The following is a 20,042-nucleotide window of genomic DNA, read 5'->3' as shown; positions in this document are numbered from 1 at the left end:
GGAAATAAGCAAAGAAAGAAGCTCGAGTTTTGAGTAAGAGATCTAGTAGAAGAACACACTCTTTCCCGATGAAGAAATTGATAGGCCATCAAGAACGCTCTACTGCATTGGTGGGATATTCAGGTAGAACAAGAAGCTCTAAGCGTCACAACCCGAAGTCTTCTTCCCCTAAGGGAACTAGTGTGAGAAGTGTAGATGAACAAATGCCGAGATGTAAAAGTTACAACAAATGTCATTTCGAAGAGTGTCGAATGAAGAGTAGAGCATGCTATAGATGTGGTTCTCTTGACCAATTCCTTAGAGATTGCCCAGAACAAGCCGATAAAGAGGTAGAATTAGCCCCGAAGCCTAATGTTCCTATTTCTCAGGGTAGACCTCCACGACATCCCAGAAGTGCAAGTGGCAGTCGAAATGTTACCAAGGATACTACTGCAAAATCAGAGGCACGAACCCCGACGAGAACTTACACGATACGTGCTAGAGAGGAAGCTTTAACCCTTAATGTCATTATGGGTACATTTTCTCTGCATAGTACTAATGTTATTGCCTTGATTGACCCGGGATCAATCCATTCATACATTTGCATGAAATTGGTGTCTAGCATGAATATGTCAGTGGAACCAACGGAATTTGTGATCAAGGTGTTGAACCCTCTAGGCAAGTCTGTGTTAGTAGATAAAGTTTGTAAGAACTGTCCTTTGACTATTCAAGGTCATTGTTTTCTAGCTAACCTTATGCTTTTGCCTTTCGATGAGTTTGATGTAATACTTGGCATGGATTGGTTGGCCACTCATGATGTGATAGTAAATTGTGGTAGCAAGTATATTGTATTGAAATGTTTAGATGGCGAAGTTCTCTGAGTTGACTCAAGTGAGTTGAATACACCACTGGTTGTGATTACCTTAATGATGGCTCAAAGGTACATGAGGAAAGGGAATAAAGCCTACCTTGCTTTTTTACTGAATACTAAAGAGTCGGAGTTGAAGATTGAGTCGGTGCCAATAGTATGTGAATATCCAGATGTGTTCCTGAAAGAGTTGCCTGGTTTGCCTCCTATTAGAAAAGTAGAGTTTGGTATTGAGCTAGTGCCAGGAACAACACATATTTCTATTGCCCCGTACAGGATGGCACCAACCGAGTTGAAAGAGTTAAAAGCACAGTTGCAAGAATTGAATGACAAAGGTTTCGCAAGACTAAGCTCTTCACCTTGGGGTGCCCCCATATTATTCGTGAAAAAGAAAGATGGTTTGATGAGGTTATGTATAGACTACTGATAGCTCAACAAGGTGACTGCCAAGAATAAGTATCCTTTGTTAAGGATTGATGACTTGTTCGATCAGTTGAGGGGAGCCACCGTGTTTTCTAAAATAGATCTAAAATCTGGCTACTACTAGTTGCGAGTCAAAGAGTCAGACGTGCCTAAGGCTGGCTTCAGGATGAGGTATGGTCACTACGAGTTTCTTGTCGTGCCTTTTGGTCTAACAAACGTCTCGGCTGTGTTTATGGATTTAATGAATCGTATTTTTTTACCATCCTTGGACAAGTTTGTTGTAGTATTCATAGATGATATTTTGATTTACTCCTGAAATGAGTCCTATCATGCTGAACATCTAAGGACTGTTTTACAGACTTTACGAGACAACCAATTTTATGCTAAGTTTAGCAAGAGCGAGTTTTGGCTCTGAGAGGTAGGATTCTTATGTCATATTGTTTCGGGTGAAGGCATCCGAGTTGATCCAAATAAGATATCTACTATTGTCGAGTGGAAGCCGTCGAAGAACATAACTGAGGTTAGAAGTTTTTTTGGCTTAGCCGGTTACTATCGACGCTTTGTAAAAGGATTTTCGATGATTGCATCTCCTTTGACGAGGTTACTGCAAAAATATATTAAATTTGAATGGTTTGAGAGGTGTCAACAGAATTTCGAGAAATTGAAAACGTTGCTGACTGAAGCTCCATTTTTAGTGTAACCCGAGCCGGGAAAAGAATTCGTGGTCTATAGTGATGCATCCTTGTAACATCCTGAATTAGGGTTTAGTCGGAATAGTAGTTTTAAGACCACAAATCTGACATATTAAAAAAAATTATTATATTTTTATGGTCTACAATTTCATGGGAAGATTTCGTGAAAATTTCGTTAAAAATTTTTGACATTTGGGCACTCAATTTGGTTAAAAGGACTAAATTGTAAAAAGTACAAAAGTTGAGTTCTACATGTTAGAGGTGTCTAAATGTTATGAAATTTTAAATTGGAGGCCCTTAAATGGTAATTGGACCATTGGATAATTTTTTGGACAAAAATGGACATGAAATTGGTGAAATAGAATATTTTTAAGTTAGGGGCATTTTGGTAATCTCGTAATTAAAATGAATTTAAAACAAAATTAAAAGCCAATTTTTGTCCATCTTCTACTCCATGGCCGAAAATTGCATGAAGAAGACGTAGCTTGGGTTTTTAAAACTTCCAAGCTCGATTGCAAGTCCACTCTAGCCCTGTTTTTAATGATTTTTACGTTTTTGAAATCCTCGTAACAAGATCTACTCATTTCTACCCATATTTTGAGCTAGGGTTTGTGTTTAAAATTTACCCATGGACGGCATACATGTGTTTTGATGTCTAATGGTAGAAAATAAATGCCCGGTGTGTAAAAAATAACTTTTACTAAATGATTTTCGGTGAAATTGTAAAAAAAGGACTGTTTTGTAAAAGTTACAAAATTTGTCATAAAAGTGTGACTTAGTGGAACTTAGGGGCTGCTATAATTGTTAAAATGATTCAACCAAGCTTAAAATGCAAAGAAATTGGAAAAAAAAATCATTTTACGAGCCTTGGGGCAAAAGTGCAAATATGTGAAAGTTTAGGGGTCAAAATGTAAATTTGTAAAAAATGATTTTTGGACCCATATGAATAATGTGACTAATTAGGAAGGTAAATGTGATATTATAGATCAAGGAAAACGAGATTCGGGCATAGATTGGAAATGAATGAGATTATGGACTAAATCGGAATATATAGCCGCGCTCGCATTCGAGGTAAGTTTGTACGTAAATAATATGTCAATTCTTTTTATGTTATTATATTTCGTTATTATATGAGATGTAGCTGCCTATAGAATGATCATTTGATGTAAATTACGAATCGAAATAGACTATGAATGAATTTGTTAAATGTTGAAAAGTGAGGAATTTCCCGATTGAACCTTCGGAATAGAAATGATACGAATGATCCATTGTGAAACACATCTGTAGTACTATATGCAAGCTACTATGTGTTTAAGATGGTTTTATGTCACGTGTGTAGTACTAAGTGCAGGCTACTATGTGTACCAGATAGTTAGGTCGCATGTGTAGTACTAAGTGCAGGCTATTATGCGTACCCGACAACTTTGATCACATGTGTAGTACTAAGTGCAGGCTACTATGTGTATTAGATGGTTAGGTCACATGTGTAGTACTAAGTGTAGGCTACTACGTGTACTAGATTGTTGGTTGCATGTGTAGTACTAAGTGCGGCTACTATACGTACCAGATAACTTCGGTTACAAGGGTGGTAATATGTGCAAGCAACCATGTATCTATTATTATTCCGATGAGTTCAACGGGAAATCAACTAAGTGAAAATGGATGTGAACATGACCATGTGATTAATAAGTGCAGGTATATGTTTGTGGAAATTTATGAGAAATGTGCTCGATAGTTGAGCGAACTTTCGGTAAGATGGAATGGAGTAAGTGAAATTATGTAAGAGTGAAATTTGTAATAAAATAGTTTTGGACAGCAGCAGTTGTGTAACGTTGAAAAATCAAAAAAATTTGTGGAAATTGAATTAGAGACTGAATAAGGTATGAGATTAAATATTATTGAATCTAGGTTCACATAGAAGAAACGCTAAGCAAAAGAGTTTCATATTGATATTTGAACTTTTGTGAGACAGAGTCATAGTGGTTTTGGGCTCCCATGTCTCAAATTTGGAAAATCACTAAAAATTCTAAAAACAATTATTATGGGCTAGTATTTATTTGAATAAATCTTTAATGAGTCTGTTTTCAATAGACATAGACAGGAACATTAATCGAAACCCGTACTATGAGATAATCGATTTTTAGTAAAGAAAGGTCGAAGTTGTCAAACAGTAGAACAGGGGTAAATTTAAAGAATAAACTGTACTTATTGGCTAGACCAAAAATTTTGGAAATTGTATGGTAATAAGATATATGAGTCTAATTTCAGGAAAAATTTACGGATCTTAATTTGGAGTTCTGTAGCTCCATATATAAATAATTTAGTAACTATGACTCGAGAAAATAGCATGACCAAAAAATAAGTAAAAGTGTAATTATGATTATATTTCCATGCAATCATGTTGATAATTTGCTTATTATTTTCATATCGACTTACTAAGCTTTAAGCTTACTCCCTCCTTTCCATTTCTGTAGTGTTGACAGGTTAGCTCAGCGTTGGAGATCGTCGGAGGCAAGCTCACACTATCAAGCTACCTCCTTTGGAGTATTGATGAATCTTAATGTCTTCAAGTGAGTGGCAAGCATAGGGACTTAGTTTTATGATAGATGTTGCTATAATTAGCCATATGTATTGCCTTATGTTGATTCACTGTATATAGCCATGAGATGTGGCTTTTTATGATTGTGGCTTGTAAGCCTAATTATCCATGATAAGTTCTATTGCTTGTGATGCGATGATGTGTTTATGCTTGTGGGATATGTATGGTTGGTATTATGACATATATGCATGATTGGTGCTTCTTGACTGATCGAAATGGTCATAGCCACGTGGTAAATGTATAATATGGAAATAAGTTGATAATGTTTGAACACGAATACTTGATGTTGATTGAAGCTACTTGATAAATTGATGGTTATGAAAGTTGGGTAAAAGTGGTCATCAAATGACAAGGCAAATGAATATAGAATTGTTGTGTCTAGGTTTGATATTATATGAGTACGTGTAATAAGTGAATGATCACATGCTAAAGTTAAGAATATACATTAGTGAAGTATGTTAAATCATTAAATGATGCCATGATGTATATCTTTGATGTGTGTAAAGATGTGAGGGATTAATGGTAACAAAAGGCTTGGAAAATAGCCTAAGTACTAGTCACACGGGCAGAGACACGGCCATGTGTCTCAACCGTGAGGAGGACACGGCCTAGCACACGGGCGTGTGGCTTGGCCGTATGGTTCAATTTGTTTTGATGATGTCATTGTAACAGCCCTAATTTGACCCTAGTCGGAAAATGGTTTCGGGACCACAAAACTGAGTCATAAAAATAATTAACCGTTATATTTTATGCTTATTGTATGTGAACATGCATGTGTGGAAGATACATACCTTAATTTTGTTATTTGAATGTGAAATTTATTAAATAGGACTTATGTGAGACAATTGTGAAATGTGATAGCTAAATTGTAAAGTGGTCTATTAATGCATGTTGTCAAAAAAGTGGACTTGCATGTCGAATTAGCCATTTTTTTAGTGGCCGGCCATGATATTGATTAATATATATTAAATGTGTTTTATATTAGCATTTTAATATACAAAATAAATAAGAAAATAAGATAAAGAGTTAGTGGGAGGAAAAACCAAAGTGAATCCATTTTTACTCCTCCATTGCCGTAGCTTGAAGTGAGGAAGAAGGAAATTTTTGCTTAAATTTTCAGCATAGGTGATGGCTATAATGAGGTAAGTACTAAGAAATTCTTGAAAAAAATTATGCATAGTTTGGATGATTGGTTTGAATGCTACCTATTCCATGTTTTAAATTTGGGTTATTTGGGGGTTTGAAATTCGGTCAAGAAGCTAGAACTCTTAGTATATATATATTTTCTTTATTAAATTGGATAGTAATGTGGAGAATGATGAATTGTTAAATTGCTTTTAACTTGAAGGTAGAGGTTAGAATGTGTTTTAGGGAGATGCCGAATGTGTTTATTGTAGGTATCTTAAGAAATAATATTGTGGCTTGAGTTGCTAACAATCGGTTAAGGACTATGAGGATTAACAATTTCGGTATGATGTATAGGTGTTAATTACCATGTATTTAGATGATTTGAAGATTAAGTAGTGGCTTAAATTCTTAGTGGCAAATGGCTATTATGGTGAAATGCAAATGTTAATATTTAGTTGCTAGTGTTTATATGTGTGTTAGCCGAATTTGAACTTGAATAATGATTTGAGCATAATGTGTTGTATTGATATTATGCTTAAGTGAAATTATAGATATATATAATGAAATTGATTGGTGATACACATGTTTAAATAATATGTATGCAAAGGATGTGTGAAAGAGTGAATTAGTAATAATCTGTTTGGGACAGCAGCAGTAAAGTGATTTTGGAAAATCACCATAAATTGTGGGAGTTGAGTTAGAAGCTGAATAAATTATGTAATTAAATCTTGATGAGCCTAGTTTCTTATAAAAGAAACTATAAAAGCAAAAGAATTTCTGATAATGAGATATTTGAAGTAATGTGTGACAGAGTCAAAATGACTTCTAGATCCCCTGTTCTGTTTTTATAAAATCACTATAAAATGTATAAAAATAGTAAAATGATGAAATTTATATGCTTAGACTCCTTAATGAGTCTAGTTTCAAATGAATAAACAAGAACATGTTTTGAATTCTGTACAATGAGAAATTTATTTCGTAGTGAAGAGTGGCCAGATTAGTCAATCAATGAAACAAGGGAAACTTTAGGAAAAATATGGTATTGATTGGCTAAACTAAAAATTATGAAAATTTTATGGATAAAAGATAAATAAGTCTATTTTCATAGAAAATTTACGGCAATTGATTTGGAGTTTCATAGCTCTAGTTATAAATAATTTAGTGACTATTGCTCAGGACGTCAACTTATATTGAAATTGTGATTATATTGTAAACATTGATAAAAATTTGCTAATGAATTGCTTATTGATTTCTTATAAGCTTACTATAATCTGTATGTGTGAAAGTCGAATATATATGTATCGTATTCTGAAAATAATATATGAATAGTCGATTAATGATTAGTTTAAAATTTGTTGAATTAAAGCTCAAGAGCATAGGGGGGCAATTTCGAATAAGGGAAAAGAGAAAGTAACCGAGTAGCCATTTCGCAACCGTTCAAATATATCTGAGGTAAGTTTTAAGTAGTTTCCTTTAGTATATAATTGACGATGCCACTATAAGAGTATAGTAGGTAAATTGTGATCTTTGGCTTGCACTTGAATTAAGATGTATAATAGATAATGCATGTATATGACTTATAGTTTGATGGCCACTTTGAATTTAAGATTAAATGATGAAGAGAATGAGTGATATGAGATATAACCATTGAGCTGAAATGTGAATGATGATGTACGTATCGAGTTTATATTCGAATGTAATATACGACTATTAAGTGATAAGGTGACTGACATGTGTTATGATCAAATGTGTTTGAGATTGAAAATATTCAGACATGAGGTCCGCAGGCTATATGCTGGAAAAATATCCGGACATGAGATCCACAGGCTATATGTTAGAAATATATCCGGACTTGAGGTCCGCAGGCTACGTGCTGGAAAAATATCTGGGTTAAAGACCCGCAGGCTTACGTTAGTAATGTATTCCGAGCTCTAAGATTTGACAGAACAGATGCCAGTAAGTTAAATAAGATTTCGACTTCGAATATCAGTGGTAAGCATCGTTGCGTAAGTATTATATGTTTTACATGTTAAGGTTCGTGTTATGTGCTTATATTTGAATTGATTTTTAAGTGAGTTACTAGCATCAAGGCACGATATATATATGTGTGTGAATGAATTCAGTATTTGAGGATAAGACAATAATATAATTGGTTAATGTAAGTCACCATATGAAAGAATGTGATTAAAGGTATTAGTATAATCTATGTAAATAGTGAAATATGTACAAGAAGTCTTTTGTATAAATACATACATATTCAGCCAAGGGGTTTTGTAACTAATGTACTAGTGTATATTTGGTCAACTGAATTACAATTAGAATACAAGTTTTGTGATACTCAATGTTCAATTTTAATGACAAGCCTAAATAGTATGAATTGCTTAAAACTAACTAAGCCTCGAAAGCTTACTCTGTTTCTTGTCTCTCTGTTTTCTAGATCGTTGATTTTTGGCCACCGACTCAAGGATCGTCAGCAGTTCATCGTACTATCGAATTTGTTGGTACAGTTATTTTGGTTTCGATATGGCATGTATAGGTTGGACTGTTGACAAAAATTATTTTTTGTAATTTGTAAATATCTTGGCAGTTTGAAAATGGCACTTATGACTTATAAATCTGTATGTATTCAATTCGATTTATGCTTGGGTTGGCAGATTATGTGATTGAAATTAAAAGTTTAGCTTGGTAATACCTCATTGCCTATACTGACGATCAGACACGGGCTAGGGGTGTTACAGTCATAAACAAAGAGTTACACGGCCTGAGGACACGGGCGTCTTGGAGACACACGGGCATGTCCCTGTGTCCACACAGGCATGTGACCCTGTTTCAGGAAAATTTTTCTAAGTTTCCCAAAAACTTTCTAAAGTTAGCGATTTAGGCCCAAACTGCCTTTAATGCATGTTTAGAGCCTCGGTAGATCGTGTAAGGGACATTATGCATGTGATTGAATCTTTTTAATTTAAATGAAAGTTTATGGCCTAGTTTTGCATGTTTGTGAATGTTTAAGTCTGGTAACACGTCAAACCCTATCCCTACATCAGATACAGGTAAGGGGTGTTACATTTATTGGTATCAGAGCTATGGTTTAGTCGGTTCTCAGACTAACCTAGCATGTATGAGAGTCTAGCTATACATGCCATAAATCTATGATAGTGTGATGTCTCTCGACGCAAATGAGAACCATCATTTTGGACAATGGTGCTCTCTAACTGAGCTATACCGACCATTTTCGATGTGAAGCTAAGGTATTCGGGTAAAGTACAGTTATGATGAGCCTAAACTTAGAAAAGTATGAATAAAAGTTCATGATATGTACGTGATAACATGTGAGATAAAATTTCATGTTGTGATGAGTATCTATGCTTGTTTGATATTCATATGATGTTGTGCACTTGATTTACTTGATTAAGTGAATGTGACAAATAGAAATTCATGAAGGTATGAATAAAAGGTTCATAATAACATGATACAAATAAAATGTCATTGTTCCGATTGAACATTGAATGTTGATAGATTGCAATGATATCTTTAAATGAGATAAAGGAATATATTATGATAAACTTATCTATTTTTAGTTGATAGTTCTATGATATATATGATCGATTTGCTCTAGTGAATGTATGTATTTGGGTAACTCACCAACCTTATTGATGGAACAAATGTTCGTGTATACTTGTTTGGATAATTATAATGGGCAAACTCATATAGTTTAAGTAAATGTGCTAAAATTAATTGAATTGAGTTATATGATGGTAATGATATGTATAGGATGATGTGCAAGATAAAAGTTTTGATTGTGACATACTTATCCATGTTTGTTTGGCCCTCGTAAGATGTTATGTGCATGACTTGTTTGATTGAATGAATGGGATAAGTAAAGTTATTCAGAGTCCATAGAATGCATGCATAAATATACTTATTTAAATAAGATAAATGAAAAGTTCATGTCATACGAACGTGAATAATAATTTGCCAGAAGTGGATGATATGTTTGTGAAAATGTTACTATGATAATGAAATAGAGTTATATGTATATGTGTATGAGAGATGAGTTAGGGACCTTATGGCCCCACCCCTCTTACCAGAGTGTGTTTTGTAAAGTTTTTTATAATATCAATGTTGAATAAGCTCACAAGTATGACACCAAAGAGTTTAGTTGTAGAATGGTTATAACTATGATCAGAGATTAATCATATTGATAAGTAAAGACAGAGCTAGTAAAGTGCGATGTCAACAAACGTATTAACTGGAATTTCTTCAGAACTGATCTTCTTAAATGAAAATCATAATGTGGGATTTGTAATAACAGAAATAGTTGGAGGAATAAATCTTGAAATGTAAGACATCTGAATGTGGTAATTATAGTAAGAAGATTATGATTATCTCTCTTGAGGTACTCTATGAGTTCATTTACTCTCAGAAGTATTACTGGGGCTATCTATTTTCAGATAAATTGTTATCGCGTAAAAATGTTTTCTCATCTTGGAATAAAATGAAAGTATTGATAGTTTAACTGGTATATAATCTGTATTGCTCTATTTTCCCTCTAGCATTCTATTACGTTCCGTCTGCTGGGATTTTATGAGATAATGTACCTGATGTTATGATTCTATTCCTTCTAATGGATGCTCGGTTCGATATATATATATGGGAAGGTACATTATCCTTGTTGCATTTAATTCCAGTGGGCTTGAATGATGTATTCTTCTGAACTTCTTTCCTCTGGGGAATTATCGAAATCTTCCATATTTTCTTATGAGCTTTGTTTTGGCTATTTCAGTATGATATTGTATCTTGGATTTCTTTATCTTGGATTTCTCTATCTTGGACTTTTTAATCCTAATTTTCTTGTTATCTATATTTTGGAATTTATCAATCACGGCTCATATCTACAGTGTGTTCTTCAGTTGTGATAATCATGTCAAGTGTGACTATGCTTCTGGTTTGATCATAGTAATGTGGTAATTCTAGTATATGGATTTCTCTAAATCTTCGTGAAGGATTTGACATCAGCAAAGGCATAAGTGGTGAAATTGCTAGTATCAGCTTGTATGATGGATTTCTTTTCTCAAAGAGAGTTAATCAAGTTAATGCCTTCAATTAGGAACATTTATACTGCCTTGAGCTAATGCAATTGAAATGAACTTTGATTAGTATGATGAGTGAATTTTGCATGATTACATGTTAAATCATTTTGTCAACTGAAAGGAAGGATTTCCTAAAACTTTATCAAGTAATAACTAAGACCGACTTGGTTTTTCATTTTGTATGGGTTATTGTTTGAAAGATTTAATGGGATTTTGATGTCTGAAATTTTTCCCAAGTCTGAGAATAAGATTTTATCTCTCAGGGTAAAAGACAAATAGTCTGAATGAAACTGTATATATCTTAGAAGACTTTGATACGATTTAAAGTTGCTTTGAATGATAAAAATTTCGTCTTGTGAAAGTTGAATGGTCTACTACATGTTGGTAACGATTTGAATATACGAGAATATTGTTAACTGAAGCCTCTTGAATTGTTAAAGGGTGATAAGATGGTTATGGTATGATCTCTGAGAATGAGATTACGATAGATTTCATATCAGAATTATTCCTACCTTTGAAAGAGAAAGATGTCATATGACTTGTTGTTAAGTAATTGATGAATCTGTAAATCATGTCGGTAAGTACTGAATTCCCGCTCATTAAACTTATGGGATTAAGTATCTTTGAGATTGTTGAATTTTTTAAAATGCTATTTTTGTTAATCGGGTTGAGATCCGGGATTTATTTCATGAATTATTGAAAAAGCTAATTAAGTCTCTGAATTTTAATGATGACCAGAGGTCGAACTAGTAAACTGTCGGGCTGTATAAAATGATAGAGAACTTAAGGCCATGATAATCAGGCTAGCTACGCCATTTGTATCCGAGAGGATTCAAGTATGATGTATATATACAAATTCTATGATGGTATGGGTTCGACCCTTGTATACATGAGTTCTTTGATAGAAGTCAAGATTCGATTGATGCGTTATATAACACGGAATTGTTCATGACTTTAGTATGAGAAATTAAAGAACTAAGTATTAAACATAGCCTAAGTAAAACTTCTTCAGCAATGATTATGAGATAGTGGAGTTTATGTGAAAACCGAACCACTCTTCTGGTAAGATTTTCGGGGATGAAAATCCCTAAAGGGGGGAGAGTTGCAACATCTCGAATTAGGGCCTAGTCGGAACAGTGGTTTCGGAACCACAATCTGACATAGTAAAATTTATTTTTATTATATTTTTATGGTCTAAAATTTCACGAGATGATTTCGTGAAAATTTCGTTTGAAAATTTTGACGTTTGGGCACTCAATTTGGTTAAAAGGACTAAATTGTAAAAAGTGCAAACGTTGAGTTCTACATGTTAGAGGTGTCTAATTGTTATGAAATTTTAAATTGGAGGCCTTTAAATGGTAATTATACCATTGGATAATTTTTTGGACAAAAATGGACATGGAATGGGTGAAATAGAATAATTTTAAGTTAGGGGCATTTTGGTAATCTAGTAATTAAAATGAATTAAAAACAAAATTAAAAGCCAATTTTTGTCCATCTTCTACCCCATGGCCGAAACTTGTATGGAGAAGAATAGCTTGAGTTTTTTAAGCTTCCAAGCTTGAGTGTAAGTCCGTTATAGCCCCGTTTTTAATAATTTTTACAATTTTGAAATCCTCATAACAAGATCTACTCATTTCTACCCATATTTTGAGCTAGGGTTTGTGTTTAAAAATTTACCCATGGATGAAATGCTTGTTTTTTGATGTCTAATAGTAGAAAATGAATGCTCGGTGTGTAATAAACGACTTTTACTAAGTGATTTTACATGAAATTGTCAAAAAGGACCGTTTTGCAAAAGTTACAAAATTTGTCATAAAAGTGTGATTTAGTGGAAATTAGAGGCTGCTATAGTTATGAAAATGATTCGGCTAGGTTTAAAATGCAAGGAAATTGGACAAAAATCATTTTACGAGCCTTGGGGAAAAAGTGCAAATATGTGAAAGTTTAGGGGTCAAAATGCAAATTTGTAAAAAAAATTTGATTTTTGGACCCATATGAATAATGTGACTAATTAGTAAGGTAAATGTGATATTATAGATCAAGGAAAACGAGATTCGGGCATAGATTGGAAATGAATGAAATTATGGACTAAATCGGAATATATAGCCGTGCTCGCATTCGAGATAAGTTTGTATGTAGATAATATATCAATTCTTTTTATGTTACTATATTTCGTTATTATATGATATGTGGCTGCCTATAGAATGATCATTTGATGTAAATTACGAATTGAAATAGACTATGAATGAATTTGTTAAATGTTGAAAAGTGAGGAATTTCCCGGTTGAACCTTTGGAATAGAAATGATACGAATGATCCATTGTGAGAACACATGTGTAGTACTATGTGCAGGCCACTATGTGTTTAAGATGGTTTTAGGTCATGTGTATAGTACTAAGTGCAGGCTACTACGTGTACTAGATAGTTAGGTTGCATGAGTAGTACTAAGTGCGGGCTACTATGCATACCCAAAAACTTCGATCACGTGTGTAGTACTAAGTGCAGGCTACTACGTATATTAGATGGTTAGGTCACATGTGTAGTACTAAGTACAGGCTACTATGTGTACCGGATTGTTGGTCACATGTGTAGTACTAAGTGCAGGCTACTATGTGTACCAGATAGCTTCAGTTACAAGGGTGGTAATATGTGCAGGCAACCGTGTATCTATTATTATTTCGATGAGTTCAACAGGAAATCGAATAAAGTGAAAATACATGTGAACATGACCATGTGATGAATAAATGCAGGTATATGTTTGTGGAAATTTATGAACAATGTGCTCGATAGTTGAACGAACTTTTGGTAAGATGGAATGGAGTAAGTGAAATTCTGTAAGAGTGAAATTCGTAATAAAACAGTTTTAGATAACAGCGGTTGTGTAACTTTGAAAAATCACCAAAAATTGTAGAAATTGAATTAGATACTAAATAAGATATGAGATTAAAGCTTCACATAGAAGAAATGGTGTAAGCAAAAGAGTTTCATAGTATGAGATATTTGAACCTTTGTGAGACAGAGTCAGAGTGATTTCGGGCTCCCTTGTCTCAAATTTGGAAAATCACTAAAAATTTTAAAAAAATGATTATAGGCTAGGATTTATATGAATAAATCTTTAATGAGTATATTTTTAATATAAATAGACAGGAACATTACCCGAAACTCGTACTATGAGAGAATCGATTGTTAGTAAAGAAAGGTCGAAGCTGTCAAACAACAGAACAGGGGTAACTTTAAAGAATAAAGTGTACTTATTTTCTAGACCAAAAATTCTGGGAATTGTATGATAATAAGATATATGAGTCTAGTTTCATGGAAAATTTATGGATCCTAATTTGGAGTTCTATAGCTCCAGATATAAATAATTTAGTAACTATGACTGGAGAAAACAACATGACCAGGAAATAGTAAAATTGTAATTATGATTATATTTCCATGGAATCATGTTGATAATTTTCTTATTATTTTCATATCGACTTACTAAACTTTAAGCTTACTCCCTCCTTTCCATTTCTGTAGTGTTGACAGGTTAGCTCAGCGTTGGAGATCGTCGGAGGCAAGCTCACACTATCAAGCTACCTCCTTTGGAGTATTGATGAATCTTAATGTCTTCAAGTGAGTGGCAAGCATAGGGACTTAGTTTTATGATAGATGTTGCTATGATTAGCCATATGTATTGCCTTATATTGATTCACTGTATATAGCCATGAGATGTGGCTTTTTATGATTGTGGCTTGTAAGCCTAATTATCCATGATAAGTTCTATTGCTTGTGATACGATGATGTGTTTATGCTTGTGGGATATGTATGGTTGGTATTATGACATATATGCATGATGGGTGCTTCTTGACTGATCGAAATGGTCATAGCCATGTGGTAAATATATAATATGGAAATAAGTTGATAATGTTTGAACATGAATGCTTGATGTGGATTGAAGCTACTTGATAAATTGATGGTTATGAAAGTTGGGTAAAAGTGGTCATCAAATGACAAGGCCAATGAATATAGAATTGCTGTGTCTAGGTTTGATATTATATGAGTACGTGTAATAAGTGAATGATCGCATGTTAAAGTTAAGAATATACATTAGTGAAGTATGTTAAATCATTAAATGATGCCATGATGTATATCTTTGATGTGTGTAAAGATGTGAGGGATTAATGGTAACAAAAGGCTTGGAAAATATCCTAAGTACTAGTCACACGGGCAGAGACACGGCCATGTGTCTCAATCGTGTGGAGGACATGGCCTAGCACACGAGTATGTGGCTTGGCCATGTGGTCCAATTTGTTTTGATGACATCATAAATAGAGAGTTACACGGCCTGAGAAAATGGGCGTCTTGGAGACACACGGGCGTGTCCCTGTGTCCACACGGGCGTGTGACCCTGTTTCAAGAAAATTTTTCTAAGTTTCCCGAAAACTTTCTAAAGTTCTTGATCTAGTCCCAAACCGCCTTTAATGCATGTTTAGAGCCTTGATAGCTTGTGTAGGGGACATTATGCATGTGATTGAATGTTTTTAATGTAAATGAAATTTTATGGCCCGGTTTTGCATGTTTTTGAATGTTTAAGTCTGATAATACTTTGAACCTGTCCTGATGTCAGATACGGGTAAGGGGTGTTAAAATTCTTAAATGGACTGGGTTGCGTGCTTATGCAAGAGGGAAAAGTGATAGCTTATGCGTCGAGGGAACTAAAGTCGCATGAGAAAAATTATCCAACACACGACTTGGAGCTAGTTGTCATTGTATTTGCTTTTAAGATTTGGAGACACCATTTGTATTGTGAAACTTGCCGCATATTCACCAATCACAAGAGCTTGAAGTACTTGATGACTCAAAAGGAATTGAATCTGAGACAACGGAGATGGTTAGAGTTAAGCAAAGACTATGAGCTGATAATTTATTATCACCCGGGAAAGGCGAATGTGGTCGCTGATGCCTTGAGCAGGAAGTCCTTGTTTGCATTGTGGGCCATGAACACACGATTGGCGTTGTTTGACGATGGTTCGGTTTTGGCAGAATTAAGAGCCAGACCGACCTTTCTTCGAGAAATTTACGCAGCTCAGATCAATAATAGTAACTTGTAGACCAAGAAAGTACAATGTGAGATGGGTTTTGAGTCAGATTTTCGGGTTGAATCTAACGGTTGCTTAATGTTTCGAGATAGGGTCTCTGTACCCAAAGATGATGAACTTATTCGAAAAATTTTGCTAGAGGCACATGATAGCCGTCTGTCTATTCATCCGGGGGGTACTAAGATGTACAATGATGTAAAAACAATGTACTGGTGAAATGGTATAAAAAGAGACATCTCTAAATTTGTGTTAAAATGCTTAATATGTCAACAGGTCAAGGCTGAACACCAAGTACCTTTGGGTTTATTACAGCCTATGATGGTCCCCGAATGGAAGTGGGACAGGATTACCATGGATTTCATGACTGGATTGCTGTTAACCCCGAAAAAGAAAGTTACAGTTTGGGTTGTGGTTGATAGACTAACGAAGTCGGCTCACTTCATTCTGGTACAGAAAAATTATTCTCTTAATAGATTAGCCGACTTGTATATATTCGAGATTGTGAGATTACACGGGGTATCGTTGTCGATCATCTCAAATAGGGACCCGAGATTCACTTCGAGATTTTGGAAGAAACTACAAGAAGCCTTGGGTACAAATTTGAGTTTTAGTACGACATTCCACCCATAGACTAATGGTCAGTCCGAGCAGGTGATTCAGACTCTCGAGGACATGTTACAGTGTTGCGTCCTTGAATTTCAAGGTCGTTGGGAAAAATACTTACCATTGGTGGAATTCGCTTACAGTAATAGTTTCCAGACGAGTTTGAAAATGACACCTTATGAGGCATTGTATGGCCAGAAGTGCTGAACTCCACTGTATTGGACAGAGCTCAAGGAAAGCCAGATTCATGGGGTTGATTTAGTCAAGGAGACTGAAGAAAAGATTAAAGTGATACGGGACTATTTGAAAGCGGCATCAGATAGGCAGAAGTCATATGCTGATTTGAAAATAAAAGAGGTTGAATTTCAAGTTGGAGATAAAGTGTTCTTAAAAGTATCTCCATGGAAAAAGGTCTTGAGATTTGGTTGAAAGGGCAAATTGAGTCCAAGGTTTATCGGACCATATGAGATTACTGAGAAAGTTGGACCATTAGCCTATCGTTTAGCACTACCATCCAAATTGGAAAAGATTCACGATGTATTCCATGTGTCTATGTTGTATAGATATAGATCAGATCCCGCTCACATGATTTCACTGACTGAAGTTGAAATTAGACCAGATATGACCTATGGTGAAGAACCGGTCAAGATTCTAGCTCAAGAAATCAAACCGTTGAGGAATAAAAATATAGCCTTGGTGAAAGTTTTATGGCATAGACATGGAGTGGAAGAAGCCACATGGGAATCTGAAGAAACCATGAGAAGTCAATATCCGAACATGTTTAATAGTAAGACTTTCGAGGACGAAAGTCCCTAAAGCGGGAGAAATGTAATATCCCGAAATAGGGTCTAGTCAGAATAGTGGTTGTAAGACCACAAATTTAACATAAAAATATTTGTTTTCTGATTATTTTGAGGTTTAAGATATGAAAGCATGCTTGTGTTAAAATTTCATGAAGAAATTTTAAGTATAAGGTGCCCAATTGGTAATTAGGGACCAAATTGAATAAGTTGTAAAACTTTGGTTTTAGAAGCAATTTGTATAAAATGCTTTGAATTATTAATTAGTAGGTCTTAAAGAGTAATTTTCCCAATTTCTAAGTTTTTGGATAAAAATGGGTATGCATGGAAAATTTTGAAAGGTTAGCAAGGAAGGGCATTTTAGTCATTTGGTAATAAAATTAATAAAAAAGGGAAAAAGGAAGCAAAATTCAGCCATTTCTTCTCCATGGCTGCCAAATTTTAAAGAGAAACCATAACTAGGGTTTTCAACATTTCCAAGCTCAATAGTAAGTGTTCCCTAACCCCGTTTTTAATGTTCTTTGTATTTTTGAGATTCTTGTAACATACTCTTTCTATTTCTACCGATATTTCAAGTTAGGGCTCATGTTTAGAAATTATCCATGCATGAGATGCTTGAGTTTTGATGATTTATGGAGAAATATGAGAGTTTAAAGGATAGTAAACAACTTTTACTAAGTAGATTTTTATGGAAATGGCTTAAAGGACCATTTTGTAAAAAGTATAAAATGTGTGGTAGAAATATGAAATAGAGGAAAATGTGGGCTGGTATGAGCTTAGAATACATTCGGATTTGGATTGCGTAACCAAGGAATTTCATGCATTTCATTACACGAGCTTAGGGACTAAATTGTGAAAGTGTGAAAGGTTAGGGGCAAAATGGTCACTTTGCCCTAGGATGAGTTTTAGGCCGGAAATGAATAATGTAATGTATTAATAATTTATTTTTGTTTATGTAGACTTCGAGAGACCAATTCCAAAGTCGATCGAGGAAACTAAAAGGTTTCAGAATAACCCAAATTCAAATCCTTAACATTTTCTAGGTAAGTTCGCGTAACTCGAATGCAAAATATTTTAAATACATTAAAAATGTATGTTCATGTATAAGTTATAATAGTGATATGCAATGCAAGATAATTTACGAAAAATTGATGTTAAAATGAAATGTCCCAGTTGAATAAAAAGGATATCTGATGGATTTCTAGAAAATGAATTAAGGGTAGAAAGGATCTAGCCCAAACGGGTGATCCTATAGTGATCGGGCCTCCCGAAGAATATGTGTGCTAAAATGGATTTAGCCCGGATGGGTAATCCGATTAGGGTCTGAATCTAACCTGGACTAGTAATTCAGATCTGAACTCATAGGAGTATATGTCATTATAAGGGATTTAGCCTGGACTGGTAATCCCAGCATTGATCGAGTTAATGCAACCCTAGAGTGTTAATTAGAGAAAAGTCTCGGTTATTCAATCTAAGGATTAGACATTATTAGTCTTGAATAGGGATAATAACATAACTTAGGGATCTTTACGGAACAAGTTGAATGAGTAAATCGTCTGATTCGGAGCCAGAATAACAAGTAAAGTCTAGGTGGATTTTTCCTTAGGTATTGTCTTAAGTCAATCGATTTTCCCCAAAAGTAATTCCCCAATTCTTTTCTCCATGCGTTCTTAGTTTAGATAATTAGTTAATTAAAACAAAACCTCTTTATTTTTAGGCTAGACAGTCATTACTAGTACTTTTAGTTCCTTTGGGTTCGACAATCCGGTCTTGCTAAAACTATACTACTGTTCGATAGGTACACTTGCCTACATCACGATAATAGTTAGTTTAAGAAGAGTAATTATAAATATTTAAAACCTATCACGAAATCACACGATCAAGTTTTTGGCACCGTTGCTGGGGAACTAAGATATTAGGAACGCTCAATTCTTATTACTATAGCCATTTATTTTTCTTGCAATTTAAATTTTTTTTATTATTTATTAAGTCACTCTTTCTTTCTCTTGGCAGTTTTTTATAGTTTATGACTAGAAGAAACCTGTCGGGACCATTACTTTTGGACGAAGAAACCGATCGCACAATACGTAGAAACCAAAGAGAAATAAGGTGAAACTTAAGATACACGGAGAACGAGCAAGAAGACGATACTCAACCCCCAACTGGAGAGATTGCTGAAAACCAAGGCAATCAGCTACTTCCTGCAATTGCGGCTAATCAAAATCCTGCGCCACGTACTATGTATGACTATGCTAAACGTTCTTTAACAGGAAGTGAGTCAAGTATAGTTGGACCTGCTATTGCTGCAAATAATTTTGAACTGAAACCTAACACAATTCAGATGATACAACAGTTTGTTCAGTTTGATGGTTTGTAGGATGAGAATCCCAACACTTACTTGGCCAATTTTCTGGAATTTTGCGAGACTTTCAAAATTAATGGCGTTCTGATGATGCCATTCACCTTCGGTTATTCCCTTTTTCACTGAGAAACAAAGTCTATCACCACTTGCGAACAAATGACTGAAAAATTTTTACTAAAATATTTTCTGCTGGCTAAAACGGCTAAGATACATAATGATATCTCTTGTTTTGTGTAGATGGACTTAGAAACACTTTACGATGCATGGGAGAGATACAAGGATCTATTGCAAAGATGCCCTCACCATGGGTTACCTCTATGGCTGCAAGTTCAAATGTTCTACAATGGTGTAAATCCCTTGACAAGATAGATGATTGACGCAGCTGCTGAAGGAACCATCAACAACAAAACACCT

The 20,042-nt window shown here is 34.6% G+C and overlaps 1 non-coding gene across 1 annotated transcript; it reads right to left on the bottom strand.

Annotated features, from left to right (window-relative positions):
* Positions 1-19,833: 19,833 nt before the first annotated feature.
* On the bottom strand, positions 19,834-19,939 carry LOC121207940 (small nucleolar RNA R71). Its single transcript, XR_005903028.1, has one exon. It is a non-coding gene; the product is annotated as a small nucleolar RNA R71 (small nucleolar RNA).
* Positions 19,940-20,042: the final 103 nt, after the last annotated feature.

Source organism: Gossypium hirsutum, chromosome A01 (genome assembly GCF_007990345.1).
Source record: "Gossypium hirsutum isolate 1008001.06 chromosome A01, Gossypium_hirsutum_v2.1, whole genome shotgun sequence".
NCBI classification, from domain to species: Eukaryota; Viridiplantae; Streptophyta; class Magnoliopsida; order Malvales; family Malvaceae; genus Gossypium; species Gossypium hirsutum.
The sequence above is the reverse complement of the archived record's forward strand: the minus strand, read 5'-3'. Positions and strand labels throughout refer to the sequence as shown.